Source organism: Pristiophorus japonicus, chromosome 7 (assembly GCF_044704955.1).
Source record: "Pristiophorus japonicus isolate sPriJap1 chromosome 7, sPriJap1.hap1, whole genome shotgun sequence".
In the NCBI taxonomy this organism is placed as follows: domain Eukaryota; kingdom Metazoa; phylum Chordata; class Chondrichthyes; family Pristiophoridae; genus Pristiophorus; species Pristiophorus japonicus.
The window spans coordinates 185,029,188-185,047,930 of NC_091983.1; the positions used below are offsets into that span (position 1 = coordinate 185,029,188).

Below are 18,743 nucleotides of genomic sequence, written 5' to 3' on the forward strand. Positions count from 1 at the left end.
TCTTCGCTTCGTACACCGTCCGCAGGGCCGGGTCCTGGACGACTTGACCGAGACGGGCCTCCAGGTCGAGCACCTCTTTTTCTAGGCGCCCGACTCTGGCCGCCCGCCTCTTGGTCGACCCCCTCGCGTACTCTTGACAGAAGACGCGGACGTGAGCCTTGCCCACGTCCCACCATAGCCTCAAGGAGGGGAAGCCCCCCTGCTTCCTTCTCCAGTCGGACCAGAATCGACGGAACGAGTCCTGGAACCGCACGTCCTCCAGCAGCCGGTTGTTAAAGTGCCAGTACGCGGACCCCGTCCTCGCGCGGAGCGAAGCGAGCTCCGCCCACACCAGGTGGTGGTCCGAACACGGCACCGGCCGCATGGAGGCCGCCGGGACGCAGGAAACGTACGCCCGAGACACGTAAAGGCGGTCGACTCTAGACCATCCAACTCCAGGCCTCACCCAAGTAAAGGCGCTGGAGTCGGGGTGGAGATTTCGCCAGACGTCCACCAAGTCGAAGGACCCGACCAGGTCCCTCAACTTCTCCATCGCCGTCATGCACTGCGGGGCACCGGAGCGGTCCCTCGCCTCGAGGGTGCAGTTAAAATCCCCCCCGAGGACAATGCAGTCGCCGACGTCGACGGAGCCAAGAAGAGCGGACACCTCTTCAAAGAAGCGCGTTTGCTGCGGGCCGGGATGAGGGGCGTACACGTTCACGAGATGGAGCGGCACGTCCCCCAGGCGAACCGTTACGTGCAGCAAGCGGCCTGGCACGGGCTCCTCGACCCCCAAGATCTCCGGCTGAAAATGCGGGCCCAGCAAGATGGCCACCCCACTAGAAATGGCGGTGAGGTGGCTCATGCGGACCTCTCCTTGCCATTCCAGGAGCCACGTGGCTTCGTCTCCCGGAACGGTGTGGGTTTCTTGCAGGAAGCACACCGCATATTTCCCCTCCCGCAGGAGCGAAAAATTGTCAAATCTACGGCGTGCCCCTCTGCCGCCGTTGATGTTGAGGCTGGCTATGGTTATCTTCATGGCAAAAGCATAGTGCAACCTCTACCTTAACCTATTGTGGGGGAGGGAGCGGAGTCTTTTGTTGAACTCCGCTCCCTCCGCAGCCCAGCGAGGAGTCCCTCGAGCTCGCGCAGCTCAAGGTGCTGCTCCTTTGTCAAGGGCCCGCCCGCGGCCAAGGTTTTAACGGCGGCGCGGACGGACCCCTTGATCAGCTCCGGCTCGGACCATTTTTCCAGGGCCAGTCGGGCTTGGTCGCGGCGACCCCGGCTCTGGGCCAAAAAGTCCCGGAGTTCCTTTGCAGGAACGAGGAGGGCCTCAGCGGCGGCCGCGAGCAGATCCACCGCCTCACTGGCGGTGGTCTCTAGGTCTTCACCCGCGTCCCCCACCGAGTCCCCGTCCTCCTCCGGGAGGTGGCCGCCAGCAGCCGGCCCATCGACCGCACAAGGTACGGCAAATGAACCGGCCGCTCCAACCGGCCCTGGCACTGCCCCGATCCCACCCCCAGGATCGTCGGCAGAGGAGTCCCCACTGGGCTCTTTTAAAAATGGTGCTGGGTCGGGAAATGACAGCGGAAGGGGTTCCCCCTCCGCCCCAGGAACCGGAGAACAAGGAGAGACCCGGCCATAGGAAATCCCCAGGCCCTCCAAGTGCTCCAGCTCCAAAGTAAGGGGCGAGGGTGGGTGTTCCTCCCCCTCCCCGCTGCCACCCCCCGGCCCAGCATCTACAGTTTCATTAAAAACAGTAAATTGTGTTTCTGCCGGGTCGAGCGTCTCCCGGGGGAAGTTGGGTATTGGCTGGGCGGGCTCAGGTTCGGCCTTTTCGGCCTCGCCCGCCTCAGTCCCCGCGACGCCCGGCCCGGCGGCTACGCATTGCTCCGCGGTCCCCACGCCCCTCACGACAGGCAGATCTTCCACTCCATCCCCGGGAGGCAGAGGCTGGGCAGCCTCAACTGTCTCACCCTCCCCGGGGAAAGACTCCTCGCGCCTGCAGCGCAATTTGGGGGCGCTGGTGGGGGACGCGGGACACGCGGCGGGCACCGACTCCTCCGCGGAGGGATGTTGTTCCCCCTCCGCGTCATTGGGGCGGTGCCTCTTTTTGTTCCTGGGGGCGCGCGGAGTCAGGGAGACCTCCATGTCTGCCGAGGCCTCCCGCTCCGCCCCCCCCTTTTCCTTTTCTTGCCCGCGCCCGGGCCCCTCTGCGGTATTGGTCAAGGGCTCGGGCACGGGCTCGGGGCACCCCGCGCTCGCCGGTGGCTGGGTTGGGCCGAGCGCGGTGGTCAATCCTTCTGGCGCACTGAGGGGACCCGCCTCTAGATGTTTCTTCTTGTTCCGCGCCTTCTTTCCGCTCGGACGCTCTCCCTCCCCCCCGCCGGAGGCCCTGAAAACAAAGGCCTCCGACGATGCCCGCGCACCTACGGCTCCCGGCACGCGGACGCAACTAGGGGGAGGGGTGGCGGCGGCGCCAGCCTTGGCCGCCTTCGATGGTTTGGCGGCCTTGGAGGCGGGGCAGTTCTTGCGAACGTGCCCCACCTCCCTGCAGGCATGGCACCGCACGCCGTCCGACGTCCAGAAGACGCGGTAGGCAGTCCCCTCGTGCACCACATTAAAATCTCCCTCCGTCGTGTCCTCCCGCGCCAGCCGGACAAAGAGCTGGCGGCGGAAGGAGAACACGTGGCGCAGGCTGTTCTCCCTGAGGCCGAGCGGTATGGGGTTGATCCCTGACCTTACCTCCCCCAGTTGTTGTAGGTGAGGGAGGAGGAGCTCAGCGGAAACAAAGGGCGGGACGTTTGAAACGATGACCCTCTGCGCGGTGGCCTCGAGAGGGTCCACCGGCAGGAACGTCCCGCCCACCGTGAGCCCCTTTTCGAGGGCCAGGGACACCGCCCGCTCCGACCCCAGGAAGAAAACAGCCTTCCCAGACATCTTGGAGGCTGCGACAATGGCCGAGGGGCCGACTACCCCAGCCATCGCCCGCACGCACTCCTCAATGCTCATTGTGGGGTGAGTGTAGCTCTTGACCCCGTGTTTTCTAGTAATTAATCTAAATGGTGGCAGGGCAGCGGGTGGCGCAGGAGGTGCTGTGGAAGCGGTTGCCACCTGCGCATACGTCCTTGCTGGCCCTGCCACCGGCGTGGATGGGGTCGCCATCACGGGGTCCCTTTAAGGGCTACACCCACCCCAAAGTCACAGGCCTCAATGGTCTTTAATGGCCTCTTATGTTCACTGAGCAGAGGAGCCCTTAACGAGGCACCTCTCCCCTCGTTGACAATTGGGGAGAGGCCTTGCTCCCTCTGCTCAGTTGTCTTAATTGGTTTTTTTTTTAAATTTGGAAGGAAAGGGTTCTCAGAGAGAGAGGGGAGAAACAGAGTAGCAGAGAAAAGAGAGAGGGGGGTGGGAAGGGGGGGGGGCTGCGAGGGCAGGTCTCTCCTCGCAGCTGTGGGTGGGTGCACTCCCCAGATGGCAAAACACAAAAGTCTTTGAGGTGGTCTTCAGGTGGGGGGAGAAGATGTCTTCACCTGGGGTAGCTGGAGCCACCAGGCACTCCTAACGATCTTTAATTGGGTGATTAATAACAATCTTCAGCCTGGTAGCTCCAGCTATCCCAGGCTAGGCAAATGTGGGGGGTGGGGGGGGTTCCAATTGTGGGGGGGGCCTAGTTGTAAGCAAGGCCCCCACGCACACTACCACACACACACACACCCCCCGCGATGTTCCGGCCCTCAGTGGTCTTCTTTCCTCCCCCCACCGATACAACAAAGTCTGTTTGGGAAATGCACCCACACCCACCTGTAGAAATGTTGAGTCTCCCTCCTTCCACACTGGATGTTGTTTGTCTTTTCCCCCTCTCTCCAACTCTTTGCAGAATGGTGAAAAAGATGTTGAAAGTTTTCTGTTCTCCTCCTCTCCCTCTGGGTAAAGTTGGTGGTGAAACCCCTTCCTTCCTTCTGTTCCTGGGCTGGTCTCAGGGCTCCCCAGGCAGGAGCTCAAGTTGCTAGCTGCTTCTCTCACTGCTCACAGCTCCAACTCAGCAGGACACGCCTCCACTGCTCTACGATTGGTTCCTTGCGCTTGAATGACAGAAGGATAGTTTGCAGGTGAAGCAAGTGATCAGGAAGGCGAATGGAATGTTGGCCTTCATTGCGAGAGAGATGGAGTACAAAAGCAGGGAGGTCCTGCTTCAACTGTATAGGGTATTGGTGAGGCCGCACCTGGAGTACTGCATGCAGTTTTGGTCACCTTACTTAAGGAAGGATATACTAGCTTTGGAGAGGGTACAGAGACGATTCACTAGGCTGATTCCAGAGATGAGGGGGTTACCTTATGATGATAGATTGAGTAGACTGGGTCTTTACTCGTTGGAGTTCAGAAGGATGAGGGGTGATCTTATAGAAACATTTAAGCTAATGAAAGGGATAGACAAGATAGAGGCAGAGAGGTTGTTTCCACTGGTCGGGGAGACTAGAACTAGGGGGCACAGCCTCAAAATACAGGGGAGCCAATTTAGAACCGAGTTGAGAGGGAATTTCTTCTCCCAGAGGGTTGTGAATCTGTGGAATTCTCTGCCCAAGGAAGCAGTTGAGGCTAGCTCATTGAATGTATTCAAGTCACAGATAGATAGATTTTTAACCAATAAGGGAATTAAGGGTTACGGGGAGCGGGCGGGTAAGTGGAGCTGAGTCCACGGCCACATCAGCCATGATATTGTTGAATGGCAGAGCAGGCTCGAGGGGCTAGATGGCCTACTCCTGTTCCTAATTCTTATGTTCTTATGTTCTTATCACCAACAAACTTGCATTAATTCACTTTCTGAAAGTTGTTTGCCCAGGAGACACAGGGGCCAAAATTGCCCCTTTCAATGAGAGCCATGGTCGCCTAAAAGTCGCGGCCACAGGTCAGTAAGCACTCACTGCTCGTTCACCGTGGATGGGCTGCCAATTTGAAATTGCCCTCGTGAATTTTCCCAGCGAAGAACGTCTGCCCTCCACTCGTGTTGCCGCACCGTTGACCCTTTACCGACCAGTGGTGACCCCCTTTCTGCCCCGCGTTGTAATGGCTCCTCAGGAAATTGCCCTGTGGAAGCGGATCGGCCATTGGTCGATGCCCCCGACGCTTTCCCCAGCGGGAACCTTCTTGTGGCTTTGGCACGTCCGCACTTAAAGAGGAGGGTGCACTGCCATGGCCGACCCGACAATGGTGGCCACGTGTTTGGCCGGGCCGCCAATAGTCTGCCCGCCACCACCTCTTGGATACTAGGCTGCTGGCTCTCCCTGGTGGCCCAGTGTTTGCCACTAATGTAGCTGCAGAGTTTGCAATGGCTCTCCACTTTAACTGAAGGGAAGGGATGCTGTGACGCGACAGCGTGGCGTTGATGACTCGGAGCGATGGCAGTTCCCCACTTCCGTCCCTCTCCTGATGGCTGCTCCGACCCTCCCACATTTCCGCCCCTCTCCCGATAGCCGTTCCGACCCTCCTGCATTTCCGCCCCTCTCCCAACACCGCTCCGACCGGAAACAAGTAACAAAGTGCTGAAAATCGGCGGATTGTCCGTCTCATGCATTGGGGCAGACGGTACCTTTAAACATCGGTAGTTGTGTCCCATTTCGGGTGCTGGGGCAATTTCGGCTCCAGCATTCCTTACCCACAAAAACTGTTCATGCAATGATGGATTATTTTGGATCATCAAATTATAGAATGTTACAACATCAAAACAGGTAATTTGGCCAATTAAACCTGTGCCAATGCTTTTCTTCACGTGAGCTTCCCAACTAGATATTCTACCATTACTACCGCCCAACCTCAGCAGTGGTCAGAGCAGGGAATGTGCAAGTTGCCTTTCATAGGTACAAAGCTCACCTCTGTCACTGATTCAGCCAAATTCTCAATAGGTCAGAATATCTAGGCCAGCTATGCTAATCCCATTCTCCTGCTCGCTCCAATACACTTTAGTATTCTTGAAGCAACTATTAAAATCACTTTTTTAAATAGCCTTGGCTTAGTGGTAGCTCTATTGCCTTTAAGTCAGAAGATTATGTGCTCAAGACGTACTCCCGTGACTTGAGCACATAATCTATTTAGTACAGTACTATGGAAGTGCTACACTGTCAGTTGTGCTGTCGATGATGATGATGACGTTTGGATGAAAGATTAAACCTAGGCCCCATCTGACCTCTCAACTGAATATAAAATAGCTATTCGGAAAGAGTAGTGCAGTTCTCCTGGTGCTATAGCCAGCATTTATCCCTCGTCCAAAATTAACGAGACAATCGGTCCATTGCTGTTTGTGGGATTTTGTGCGCAAATTGGCTACCCATGGTCCCTACATTACAACAGTAACTACATCTCAAAAGTACTGTATTGGCTGTGAAGCATTTTGGGACAACCTGATGTCATCAAAGGTGTTATATAAATTAAATATTTTCTTTCTTAAAAGAACTTAAGGATTCTGCTTCAATAATGACTAGTGGGTGAGAATTCTACATTCTACATCCTGAGTAAAGAATGGTTTTCCAGCCTCTCAATTAAATTTCGAATGAAAGTGAGCAATATTGTCAGTTTTTGCTATGTATGCAAATTAAAGGTATTTGAATTGTGTTACATTTTTATAGGATAACCAATGAAAAGAAAGAAAAAAGACCAAGGGGTCTCCTTGCAAGTTGTCCGTGACCAAGCACTCCCTTTCTCCTGGTGACTCCTGATGGAGTAGCACAGCACTTACTTTTTACGTGAAGTCCTCAGAGAATTTGTGGAATAAATGTTGCTCGAGTGTTGAAGTGTGACAGAAGTGTCCTGGACTCATTGAGTTTAGCAATTTCAGACCATAACCTATGCCCTATTTTTTTCAGACAGCAGCTGTTGATGATTCTGCCATTCCCATTCGCAGCATTTAATCTCTCCTGCCTTACACTCTATCACAGACCATCCCTTTTGTTCTTTCCTCCCCTGCCCACCTTTTCCCTGCCTCTGCACCTGGTTAAAATCTGCTACATCTCTAACTTTTTTCAGTTCTGACGAAGGGTCACAGACCTGAAAGGTTAACTCTGTTTCTCTCTCCACAGATGCTGCCTGACCTGCTGAGTGTTTCCAGCATTTTCTGTTTTTATTTTATTCCAGCAAGTCTCTGGATGTGTGTGGTTCAGAGGTCCCCTTCACGGCTTCAGCAGCACTGACTTTGAAATGGTGAGTTTCCCTTTAAGTAGCGCTTGAAATCGACATCAACACCCTGTTTATTCCCAAACAGCTGCTTGCTGTTAGGAGGGGGTGTTAGTTGAAGTGCTAGCCACAAAAATGCAGCGCAGCCTCTCCAATGAGCACTAGCAGGCATTTTAAGTGGTAATCAGCTGTTGAACAAGTCTCTGGGCGGCTGTTACTAGCACGCGCTTCAACTCCATTACCAAGATGGCATCTTGCACTCCATCATTCTAAAGGGCCTAAGTGCATTCAAAAGGTAAGCCTGAAGGCTCTGTGCCTCATTGCGAGGGGTATTCGGAATAAGGTGGACGAATTAACTGTGCAGATAGCAGTTAACGGATACGATGTGGATGGCATCACGGAGACATGGCTCCAGGGTGACCAAGGCTGGGAACTCAACATCCAGGGGTATTCAACATTTAGGAAGGATAGACAGAAAGGAAAAGGAGGGGGGGGTGGCGTTGCTGGGTAAAGAGGAAATTAATGCAATTGTAAGGAAAGACATTAGCTTGGATGATATGGAATCGGTTTGGGTGGAGCTACGGAATAGCAAGGGGCAGTAAACGCTAGTGGGAGTTGTGTACAGACCTCCAAACAGTAGCAGTGATGTTGGGGAGGGCATCAAACAGGAAATTAGGGGTGCATGCTGTGGTGTATGTAGCACACAAATCACTGACTCCACACGGTCTGGTGTAAGTCGAACTGCTGTGACCTTCGTCCTTTATTGTTCAGCTCCAGAATGCCTCCCAGGTGTGGTGGTCAGCCTTATATAGCCCTTGTTACAGGTACTACCAGGGTTTCCCACCGCAACGCCCTCTGTGGTGTGGCATAGTACTTACATTACATTTAAGGTACTGGGACGATACACACATCATTACATAACACATGCAATAAAGGTGCAGCAGTTATCATGGGTGACTTTAATATGCATACAGATTGGGCTAACCAAACTGGAAACAATACGGTGGAGGAGGATTTCCTGGAGTGCATAAGGGATGGTTTTCTAGACCAATATGTCAGGGAACCAACTAGGGGGGAGGCCATCTTAGACTGGGTGTTGTGTAATGAGAGAGGATTAATTAGCAATCTCGTTGTGCGAGGCCCCTTGGGGAAGAGTGACCATAATATGGTGGAATTCTACATTAGGATGGAGAATGAAACAATTAATTCAGAGACCATGGTCCAGATCTTAAAAAGGGTAACTTTGAAGGTATGAGGCGTGAATTGGCTAGGATAGATTGGCGAATGATACTTAAGGGGTTGACAGTGGATGAGCAACGGCAGACATTTAGAGACCGCATGGATGAACTACAACAATTGTACATCCCTGTCTGGCGTAAAAATAAAAAAGAGAAGGTGGCTCAACCATGGCTATCAAGGGAAATCATGGATAGTATTAAAGCCAAGGAAGTGGCATACAAATTGGCCAGAAATAGCAGCGAACCAGGGGACTGGGAGAAATTTAGAACTCAGCAGAGGAGGACAAAGGGTTTGATTAGAGCAGGGAAAATAGAGTACGATAGGAAGCTTGCAGGGAACATTAAGGCAGACTGCAAAAGCTTCTATAGATATGTAAAGAGAAAAAGGTTAGTAAAGACAAACGTATGTCCCCTGCAGTCAGAATCAGGGGAAGTCATAACTGGGAACAAAGAAATGGCAGACCAATTGAACAAGTACTTTGGTTCAGTATTCACTAAAGAGGACACAAATAACCTTCCGGATATAAAAGGGGTCGGAGGGTCGAGTAAGAAGGAGGAACTGAGGGAAATCCTTATTTGTCGGGAAATTGATGGGATTGAAGGCCGATAAATCCCCAGGGCCTGATGGACTGCACCCCAGAGTACTTAAGGAGGTGGCCTTGGGAATAGCAGATGCATTGACAGTCATTTTCCAACATTCCATAGACTCTAGATCAGTTCCTATGGAGGGGTGGGTAGCCAATGTAACCCCACTTTTTAAAAAAGGAGGGAGAGAGACAACAGGAAATTATAGACCGGTCAGCCTGATATCGGTAGTGGGTAAAATGATGGAATCAATTATTAAGGATGTCATAGTAGCGCATTTGGAAAGAGGTGACATGATTGGTCCAAGTCAGCATGGATTTGTGAAGGGGAAATCATGCTTGATAAATCTTCTGGAATTTTACGAGGATGTTTCCAGTAGAATGGACAAGGGGGAACCAGTTGATGTGGTGTATTTGGACTTTCAGAAGGCTTTCGACAAGGTCCCACACAAGAGATTAATGTGCAAAGTTAAAGCACATGAGATTGGGGGTTGTGCGCTGACGTGAATTGAGAACTGGTTGGCAGACAGGAAGCAAAGAGTAGGAGTAAATGGGTACTTTTCAGAAAGGCAGGCAGTGATTAGTGTGGTACCACAAGGTTCTGTGCTGGGGCCCCAGCTGTTTACATTGTACATTAATGATTTAGACGAGGGGATTAAAGGTAGTGTCTCCAAATTTGCGAATGACACTAAGTTGGGTGGCAGTGTGAGCTGCGAGGAGGATGCTATGAGGCTGCAGAGTGACTTGAATCGGTTAGGTGAGTGGGCAAATGCATGGCAGATGAAGTATAATGTGCATAAATGTGATGTTATCCACTATGGTGGTAAAAACAGAGAGACAGACTATTATCTGAATGGTGACAGATTAGGAAAAGGGGAGATGCAATGAGACCTGGGTGTCATGGTACATCAGTCATTGAAGGTTGGCATGCAGGTATAGCAGGCAGTTAAGAAAGCAAATGGCATGTTGGCCTTCATAGCGAGGGGATTTGAGTACAGGGGCAGGGAGGTGTTACTACAGTTGTATAAGGCCTTGGTGAGGCCACACCTGGAGTATTGTGTACAGTTTTGGTCTCCTAACTTGAGGAAGGACATTCTTGCTATTGAGGGAGTGCAGCGAAGATTCACCAGACTTATTCCCGGGATGGCGGGACTGACATATCAAGAAAGACTGGATCAACTGGGCTTGTATTCACTGGAGTTCAGAAGAATGAGAGGGGATCTCATAGAAACGTTTAAAATTCTGACGGGTTTCGACAGGTTAGATGCAGGAAGAATGTTCCCAATGTTGGGGAAGTCCAGTACCAGGGTTCACAGTCTAAGGATAAGGGGTAAGCTATTTAGGACCGAGATGAGGAGAAACTTCTTCACCCAGAGAGTGGTGAACCTGTGGAATTCTCTACCACAGAAAGTTGTTGAGGCCAATTCACTAAATATATTCAAAAAGGAGTTAGATGTAGTCCTTATTACTAGGGGGATCAAGGGGTATGGCGAGAAAGCAGGAATGGGGTACTGAAGTTGCATGTTCAGCCATGAACTCATTGAATGGCTTTTCAGGCTCGAAGGGCCGAATGGCCTACTCCTGCACCTATTTTCTATGTTTCTATCATAGGCAATCCCTCAAAATCAAGGAAGACTTGCTTCCACTCTAAGAATGAGTTCCTAGGTGACTGAACAGTCCAATACAGAAATTACAGTCTCTGTCACAGGTGGGACAGATAGTCGTTGAAGGAAAGGGTGGGTGGAATTAGTTTGCCGTACACTCCTTCCGCTGCCTGTGCCTGGTTTCTGCCTACTCTCGACGATGAGACTCAAGATGCTCAGCGTCCTCCCAGACGCACTTCCTCCACTTAGGGCGGTCTTTGGCCAGGGACTCCCAGGTGTCAGTGGGGATGTTGCACTTTATCAAGGAGGCTTTGAGGGTGTCCTTGAAATATTTCCTCTGCCCACCTTGGGCTTGCCTGCCATGTAGGAGCACCGAGTAGAGCACTTGCTTTGGGAGATTTGTGTCAGGCATGCGAACAATGTGGCCCGCCCAGCAGAGCTGGTCGAGTGTGGTCAGTGCTTCGATGCTGGGGATGTTGGCCTGGTTGAGGACATTAACATTGGTGCGTCTGTCCTCCCTGGGGATTTGCAGGATCTTGCAGAGACATCGTTGGTTGTATTTCTCCAGCGATTTGAGATGGCTAATGTATATGGTCCACGTCTCTGAGCCATACAGGAGGACGGGTATTAAAACAGCCCTGTTGACCATGAGCTTGATAAATTTGAGGGCCGGATCTTCGAACACTCTTTTCCTCAGACAGCCAAAGGCTGCGCTGGTGCACTGGAGGCTGTGTTGAATCTCGTTGTCGATGTCTGCCCTTGTTGATAACAGGCTCCCGAGGTATGGAAAGTGGTCCACGTTGTCCAGGGCCGTGCCATGGATCTTGATGACTGGGGGCAGTGCTGTGTGGCAGGGACAGGCTGGTGAAGGACCTTTGCCTTACGGTTGTTTAGTGTAAGGCCCATGCTTTTGTACGCCTCAGTGAAGATGTCTTGCACTAAACACAGACTAAACCGGCACTTCTACTTAAGATCCTATCTTGGCCACCTCTTTAGCACTTAAAGTATTCAGCAAAAATCGGCCCCACAGTGTCTTCTTGAGAGGAAAGAACCATTCTACTGCAAATTTATAAACTATATATAGAATTAAAATAAAAGACTGGCATGAGTGGAGAGATAATCATTGAACATAGAATCAATAAACAATAGTTGTTCAGTCAAATTAGAGGAAAAAGGAGTAAGGTAAGTAAATATATCCCTGCCCCATGTCTTCTCTATATGACATGCAGCTGATGTCACTATACCATGTTCAAAGGGCTATCCCCATTGACATCAGGAATTAACAGTATTTCTGCACAAGGTTTTGTAATGCTGTAGTCTTACTTTCCTTGCTTTGAAAGAAATGTGCAAAAGATCCCACAAAGTAAAATATGTGAGATAATGCAATTTGGTGTATTGTAAGTAATGTGTATGTAAAATTATATACATGTGTTCTTTTCGCAGATATCCTTAGAAATTGACTGCAAGCCTTTGCAACTAAGAGGGTCATTCGCAGGTTATTCTTGATGAAGGAAGATATCAGTCTGAAGATGTTACAATCGGACTTGCTACTGGCCCAACTCTTTCCACTCTTCCTCCTTTTGCTGTATTCAATAATGAGTGTAGCAAGCTCCATCTCTTAGAGCAAAACTTACTTTCTTGTCTCATGCTTGCCATTTTCCACGTTTACCATCACCAGTGCAATAAAGTCAGACAATTTGCAAGAGTCAATTGGCTCATTTAAATGGGTGAGTACACTGGCCTGAAAATTATTTGGGGGGGGGTGCGGGGAGGGGTGGGGCGGGCAGAAGCAGTTGCTCTACTTATCTTCCACCATAACTTCACCAGGATCTCAGCAAGAATCCTCAAGGAAACCCAATAATTGTCCATTACTCCCCAGATATTCAGTCAGTTTCCTACTGTGATTCTGACAAGCGGTTAGGAGAATCCCCATGGAGTTTCAGGGCTAGAAAGTTTGAATAATTGCAAGGAAATGTTATATTTCCGCTGCAAATGATAAACAAAAATTGTAGAACCAAAAAATTGGCATAAGTGGCACCTGTGCATTGCCGTGGAACCAATTAAACTATCTTTACATGGTCTTGTCTGAAAATAGGATCCTTACTGCAAAGATCTCATGATCGGTGAAATTGCATTTTTTCCCCCACTCTTTCTGCAAATTGTATTTTTTCTTTCAACAAGAGTTCTGCAAATCAGTGGTTGCATAGCCCAAGAACTGCAAAATGCTACACCAGCAGAATTTAAAATTAATGTGAATAATATTGACACAAATATTCATAAAATTCCTCAGCAAGTGCATTCATTTGTTCTTTTGTGCTCTGTCTTTAGTGTACAAGTAAGCAGCCAGGACATCATTTTTGTTACTTTGCTGCACCATTTCTCCATTGTCATCAGCTTCTATTTCTGACGTGAAATGCATTGGTAAACACAGGTTTTTGGAGTTCCTTTCTGTAGATGTTATATTTATTTATAATAGTCGCCAATTCTTGAGTTAGAGTCTATTAATAAATATTTTGAAAACATATTTTAAAGCCAATGTAAAAAGTTTAAAATGTTTTGAGATTTCAGAATTATCTGACCATACTGGTATTAATGTAAATTAATGCTGAAATTTTATCTTTGATATGCTAAAACCTCTTTGCTTAGAAAATGTCAGTGATAAGCCATTGATGTTACAATGATGTACTTTAGCAGTCAATCTTAATAAGTAAAGTGAATAAACCTCCCTTTAACCAGTGATAACGAAATTGCAAAATGTCTTTCTGTTAATGATTTAGTAATTTTCAATATATTTGGCTATGAAAAAAGCTCAGCTGATGGCTCGGAATGTTTATCCCATGAGTAACTGGGTTATGCAGAGCAGGGGACTCCCACATTTTAACTCTTACCCTCCCTCCCCCCCTCCCCTTCGGTCTGCAGTCAATCCATTGGTCTTTGCTGAGGCAGCACGATTGGCACTACACTCGGCTTCAGTGTCCCTGAACGAGTGAGTACAGAATAAAAACATCAACAAATTGCATTTATATCACACCTTTAAGTTAGTAAAACATCCCAAAGCACTTCACAGGAACGTTATCAAACAAAAGGAGGAGATGTTGGAGCAGATGATCAAAGGCTTGGTCAAAGACATATGTTTTAAGGAGCTTCGTAAAGGAGGAGAGAGAGGTAGAGAGTCAGAGCAGTTTCGAGAGGGAAATCCAGAGCGTAGGGCCCAGGCAGCTAAAGGCAAGACTGCAAGTGGTGGAGTGATTAAAATTGGGACTGGCCTGTTTCTGTACGATATATCCTATGTAATGTCATACGACACAGAAACTGGTCATTTGGCCCAACTAGTCCATGCTGGCGTTTATGCTCCACTCGAGCCTCCTCCCATCTTTCCCCATCTAAATCTATCAGCATAACCCTCTATTCCCTTCTGTATGGCTCAGAGACATGGACCATGTACAGTAGACACCTCAAGCTGGAGGCATATCACCAACGATGTCCCCGCAAGATCGTACAAAATCCCCTGGGAGGACAGATGCGCCAACATTAGCGTCCTCGACTGGGCTAACATCCCAAGCATTGAAGCACTGACCACACTTGATCAGTTCCACTGGGCAGGCCACATTGTCCGCATGCCAGACACGAGACTCCCAACGCAAGCGTTCTACTTGGAACGCCTTCACGGCAAACGAGCCAAAGGTGGGCAGAGGAAATGTTACAAGGACACCCTCAAAGCCTCCCTGATAAAGTGCAACATCCCCACTGACACCTGGGAGTGCCTGGCCAAAGACCGCCCTAAGTGGAGAAAGTGCATTCAGGAGGGCGGTGAACACCTTGAGTCTCATCACCGAGAACATGCAGAAATCAAGCACAGGCAGCAGAAAGAGTGTGCGGCAAACCAGTCCCACCCACCCTTCCCCTCAACGACTATCTGTCCCACTGTGACAGGGACTGTGGTTCCCATATTGGATTGTTCAGCCACCTAAGGACTCATATTGCGAGTGGAAACAAGTCTTCCTTAATTCCGAGGGACTGCCTATGATGATGATATTCCCTTTTCCCTCATATGCTTATCCAGCCTCCCCTTAAATGCATCTATACTATTCACTTCAACCACTCCCTGTAGTAGCGAGTTCCACATTCTCATCACTCTCTGGGTAAAGAAGTTTCTTCTGAATTCCCTATTGGATTTCTTGGTAACTATCTTATACCTTATATTGATGTCCTCTGCACCCTCTCCAGTGCCTCTATATCCTTTTTATAATATGGTAACTAGAACTGTATGCAGTCCTCCAAGTGTAGTCTAACCAAGGTTCGATACAGGTTTAGCATAACCTCCCTACTTTTCAATTCTATATCTCTAGAAATAAACCCTAGTGCTTGGTTTGCTTTCTTTATGGCCTTGTTAACCTGTGATGCAACTTTTAGTGATTTGAGTATTTGTACTCCCAGATCCCTTTGTTTCTCCACCCCACCCAGACTCACACCCTCCAAGAAATAGTGACCTCCTTATTCTTTCTATCAAAATGTAATACCTCACATTTATCTGTGTTGAACTTCATTTGAAATTTATATCCCCATTCTGCAAATCCTCCAGTAATTTGTTGCAGTCCTCATCAGTATTGACTATCACTCCCAATTTGGTGTCATCTGCAAATTTAGAAATTGTGTTTTTGATTCCAAAGTCTAAATCATTAACATAAAGATTAATATAACCTTTCAATGATCTCAGTAAATCTCAAAATGTTACTGCAAGCCACACTCAACCTCATCCTGCTGTGTCACTCATCACATCCCCTACCCTACTCCTGCACATCCTTACTCACACTAACTTACCTTAACCCAGAGATGAGGGGGTTAACTTATGAAGAAATGTTAAGAAGATTGGGCCTCTACTCATTGGAATTCAGAAGATTGAGAGGTGATCTTATCGAAACGTATAAGATTATGAGGGGGTTTGACAAGTTGGATTCAGAGAGAATGTTTCCACTGATGGGGGAGACTCGAACTAGGGGGCATGATCTTAGAATAAGGGGCCGCCCATTTAAAACTGAGACGAGGAGAAATTTATTTTCTCAGAGGGCTGTAAATCTGAGGAATTCGCTGCCTCAGAGAGCTGTGAAAGCTGGGTCATTGAATAAATTTATGACAGAGACAGACAGTTTCTTAACCAATAAGGGAATAAGGGGTTATGGGGAGCAGGCAGGGAAGTGGACCTGAGCCCATGATCGGATCAGCCAAGATCATATAAAATGGCGGAACAGGCTCGAGGGGCCGTATAGCCTACTCCTGCTCCTATTTCTTATGTTCTTATATTCACCTCCAACCATCCTTCTCTCTCTATCTAGGTTATCACTTCTCCATCTCACTAGCCACCCCTCACACATATCCTCATCCTAGTCTAATCATACCAACTAACAACACACAAGGGTAGGCACTTGGGTGCTTTATGCATTGTTCATGTAAAGTTTCTGTTAATGTGTTGTCAAACATTGAAATCTTTATTTTCAACACTTTGCGTTCTTGGACAGATTTGTGGGCACCTTTGGAACTGGCTTAGTGAGTTGTAGTGAATGGTGAGACACAAAGGCACCCTCCCCCGCAACCCAACAATGCTGATGAGTATGAAAGGGATGACTTAGATTTGTAGCGATGCTTTATGGTGTTGGTGTGGGGTAGTCCAAACCTGGTGCATCATGTGGCAGCCAGGTTGTACAGCATCAACTGAAGTAAATGTGGCCATGGTGAGGCCATCCCTGGTGTCCTGGGTAGCAATGTAGTCAGGTGCTAATGCCCTCTGTCCTGTGCAGCATCAGATGATTGCGGAGAAGGTTGGTGTTGTTGTTGGTGTTGGGGCTGATTGTGGTGGGAATCCGAGGACCAAGGTGAGATCGTTTCCAGGAAACTAATGCTAAGTTAATAGATGGCAGGTGAACTTGAGATGACAAAAGCGATCTTCTCAATGATGAGGGAGGTTGTTCCAATGAGGTAGCTGGAGAGGTAGCGCCAAACACTTGCAACCTGCATAAAGATCAATGTACCTTCCAAATGCAGTAAGCAACAGCTTTTGATCTTGGAAAGTGAACAGCTGTGAGATGGGTGCTGTTAGAACACATTTGCAGGTGTCAGGTAAAGAAATGAATTCATGTTGATACAACTCCCGACGTTCTTACCTGATCACCTAACTTGCCTCTTCCGCCGCTGCGTGTCAGGTCTGTTCAGTATTGACAGACCTGACACCTGGTAAAGTAGCATGGAGGCAGGTTGACAGCGGGGTCCCGACCTACTATCAATCATTTCAAATTTTATAGCTTACCCACCTCTGAGCGTCGGCAAAATTCCGGCCAACGTTTCAGGTTAATGACCTTTCATCAGAACTGTTTTTGTTACTGATATTCAGAACTTGCTTTCCACTAAGGAAGAAGGTGGCATAATAAAATATTGATATCTTCGCCTGCAGTTTGAGCTGCAAATGGGAAGTGCTCCTTTCCATCCACCACCGCCACCTATTGCCATCATAGGTCATTGTCCGTGTTACCTGCCCTTGACATCTCTGCTCTTCACAGTCACTGGTGACCTCATATCTTTCAGCAGTTGAGATGAGTGAAACTTTTCTTCATATTCCAAATCCACTTGTGGCTCAACAGATTGACCAAGAGGATGTGTGCTTTGTGCATTGCAAATCAGACCCGCTAACATTTTACAGAGCTGAATATTGACAAAAATCCCTATTAACACACACAGGGGTATCTTTTCACCTTCATCATCTGGGTGGTAATCTGATGGGGCAGATCGCCTATCAGAGTCCGTCAGATTTTCATTCTATTGAAATCACTGGGTGATCTCCCTCAGATTATTGACTAGTCGATGAAGGTGAAGATCACCCACATAGAGTCAAAAGGTTGAACCACAGCATTAAAGACATTTCTAAAGTTAACAAGAAATGAATTTGCATTACAGAGTGAAGATCAGCTTACATATTTTTTATATCTCTCTGTAACACTTAATCATACATTCTCAAATATTTATGACTATGGATGTATTTCCACAGGGCTTCCCCTGATCAGCCACCATAACTTTGGCAGTAGATCCTTGGACACCTCAGTGAGAGAGCATTAACACCACTGACACCGTTTCTCTGGGGATTCCACTGATCTTCCACCAAAGCTACGATGGCTGTTTGGGAGAAACCCCAAATAATTCCTCCCTCTATATATTTAATAATTATTTCAACAGGTATCATTGATGTACTGCCCAAATCCGTGCATGTCTTTCCCTCAAATCCATAACTAAATCCCTCCTATCAGGTTTCGACCCATGCCACAGTTCTAAACCAGCCCTTATCAAAGTCACAAATGTTATCCTATATGTCTGTAACCATGGTAAAATATGCCTCCTCGACCTTCTTGGCCTATCTGTAGCCTTTGACATGGTTGACCACGTCATTCTCCTCCAACACCTCTCCTCTGTCATCTAGCTGCATGGGTCTGGACTCACCTGGTTCCATTCTGATCTATCCAGTTGCAGCCAGAGAATTACCTGCAATGGCTTCTCTTCCCGCTCCAGCACCATTATCTCTGGAGTCCCCCTCAAGGATCTATTCGAGACCGCCTCTCTCAATCCCTCTACTGTCTATGATTTGTCACAATGCTTGTCCAACATTCAGTACTGGATCTCCAACTAAATATTGGGAAGACTGAAGACATTGGCTGGAATGTTACCGGCGCTGTTTTGCAGGGGGATGACCGCAGGGGACCCCTGCACTACCTTCCTTGCACTGCTCTTCCTGTTGTTCTTCCATTCCCTATCTGGCTGTGGACCTTTCACCTGCGGTAAGACCAACTCGCTACATGTGCTACTCACATAATTCTCAGCTTCGTGGATGCTCCAGAGTGAATCCACCCTCGGCTCCAATTCCACAACGCGGTCTGTCAGGAGCTGGAGGCGGATACACTTCCCGCACACGTAGTCGTTGGAGGTGGGAGTTTGTGGCGTTGGTGAGGCCTACAAAAGACCCCGAGGCAGCGAGAGGCGGCGGCAGTCGGAGGCGGGAGTTCGTGGCATTGGTGAGGCCTACAAAAGACCCCGAGGCAGCGAGAGGCGGCGGCAGTCGGAGGCGGGAGTTCGTGGCATTGGTGAGGCCTACAAAAGGCCCCGAGGCAGCGAGAGGCGGCGGCAGTCGGAGG

At 48.9% G+C, this 18,743-nt stretch overlaps 1 long non-coding RNA gene across 2 annotated transcripts in view; it reads left to right on the forward strand.

The window, feature by feature from the left end:
• The window catches only part of LOC139266915 (uncharacterized), a 65,860-nt gene extending 53,513 nt beyond the window's left edge, over positions 1-12,347 (forward strand). For both annotated transcript variants that reach the window (XR_011593803.1, XR_011593802.1), the window contains 2 exons: positions 7,053-7,173; positions 12,016-12,347. This is a non-coding gene — a long non-coding RNA (uncharacterized lncRNA). The remainder of the gene's footprint in view (positions 1-7,052; positions 7,174-12,015) is intronic.
• Positions 12,348-18,743: the final 6,396 nt, after the last annotated feature.